The sequence below is a fragment of the Myotis davidii genome, unplaced genomic scaffold, assembly GCF_000327345.1.
Source record: "Myotis davidii unplaced genomic scaffold, ASM32734v1 scaffold30, whole genome shotgun sequence".
Lineage (NCBI taxonomy): Eukaryota > Metazoa > Chordata > Mammalia > Chiroptera > Vespertilionidae > Myotis > Myotis davidii.
Genome location: NW_006282874.1, coordinates 2786231 through 2787717, shown reverse-complemented (window position 1 = coordinate 2787717; position 1487 = coordinate 2786231). Strand labels below are relative to the sequence as shown.

General features: G+C 63.1%; 1 protein-coding gene across 1 annotated transcript in view; it reads right to left on the bottom strand.

Moving 5' to 3' along the window:
• Positions 1-1487, bottom strand: part of OC90 (otoconin 90) — a 32328-nt gene that overhangs the window by 18413 nt on the left and 12428 nt on the right. The gene's annotated exons all lie outside the window — the stretch shown is intronic.

Genomic DNA, 1487 nt, shown 5'->3' with positions numbered 1-1487 from the left:
ATCAGCAGCCCTGCGCCTTCCCACCAGCACCCGTGACGCGCAGAAATCTGGCCGTGGAGCGGCGGCGCTGCCTGCTAGCCAGTTATGCTCCCTCTTGCCTCCTTGCCTCGGCTTAAGAGCGATCTGAACACTTTGTTGCTGTCCCAGGGGTCAGAGAGCTGTGCCTCGGGCTGCCATGGGGGAAGGGCCAAGGGGGGCAGGGTCCAGGAACCCACCCTGTGCTCAGATCAGCAGTTAACCCTGGTGGGTGCTGCCTGCACTCAAGCAGGTCAGCCATGCGTTTCCCCGGGAAGGAAAAAGACCTTACAGACCAGAGGGGTTTTAGAATGATTTTAACTCCTGGGGATGTTACTCCTTAAAGAATGTCAGACGGAGGGTGGTTGAGCATGGCTATTCTGCGTTAGAGCATGTTTTTAGGACCAAGTGTGATAAGGCAGTTTGATCATGTGACCCCATGGCACATCGGGCTGCTGGGGACGGCCTTACATATCGCGCACTGGGCCAGAGTGAGGCACTGAGCCAGCAAGGAGGGGCTGAAACGCAGCCTGTGCTCAACTCTCAGCTCGCCCCCTGCAGGGCTGCACAACCAGGGCGGTGGGGGGCTGTTGGGGGGGCACTGCCTCCTATTTGTCCTCCCAGACGAGGAGGCTGCCCCTGTCCCCAAGGTCCTGGATAGGCGCCCAGGGCTGTGGGGGCCACTCCACCTGGAGGGCGGGGCTTGGTACTGAGGAAGGCGTCTCCGTCTCCAAGGAGGAGGCATTTGTAGGCTGTGGGATCACTGCTCTGAGGCTACCCCGGGGCCTAGCACAGCCTGGTGGCTGCAAGTAAATGTGGGCTGAATGAACGCTAAGGTGCGCCCGGCCGGCGTGGCTCAGTGGTTAAGCGTTGAGCTATGGACCAGGAGGTCGTGGTTCAATTCCCGGTCATTTGTGACACCTGCTTGGCAGACCCGCGGCACAACCCCCGGCTGAGCCAAGGAAAGGGAAACCGGGATGGCCCCAGCAGTGGTGAGGGAGCCCCGATGGGACAGGCACACTAGGGTCCAGGGGGACACAGCCAGGGCTGCCCCCTCCTGGGCACCCAGCACCCCCTGGTGGCCAGGTCAGGGGCTCTGGATGGGACTGTGTCCACCTGGAGGAAAGATGCCTTTTCCTCGTTTGCAGAGGAAGCCGCTGGGCTGCCAGTGGCCCTGGGGGAGGAGCGGGTGGGCAGTGCTGTCCTGCGGGACTGAGGGGCTCAGGCCTTGCCTTGGTCTGCACACCCCGAGCCCCGCAGTGTGGGGAGGCCCTAGAGCGGGGCCTGTCCGTGGGCCACACGGGGCGGGGTTCAGGCTCTGCCCTCACCGGGCCCCGAGCCAGGCATGGAAGCTGCCTGCAGCTTGTCTATGGCGGTAAATGCCCACGTCGGGAGGTTAAAGGGCTAAGCCTGGTACATACGGCGCGCGCCTGGCACAGGGGGAGCTGGGGAAGGCGGCCATGATGCAGGAT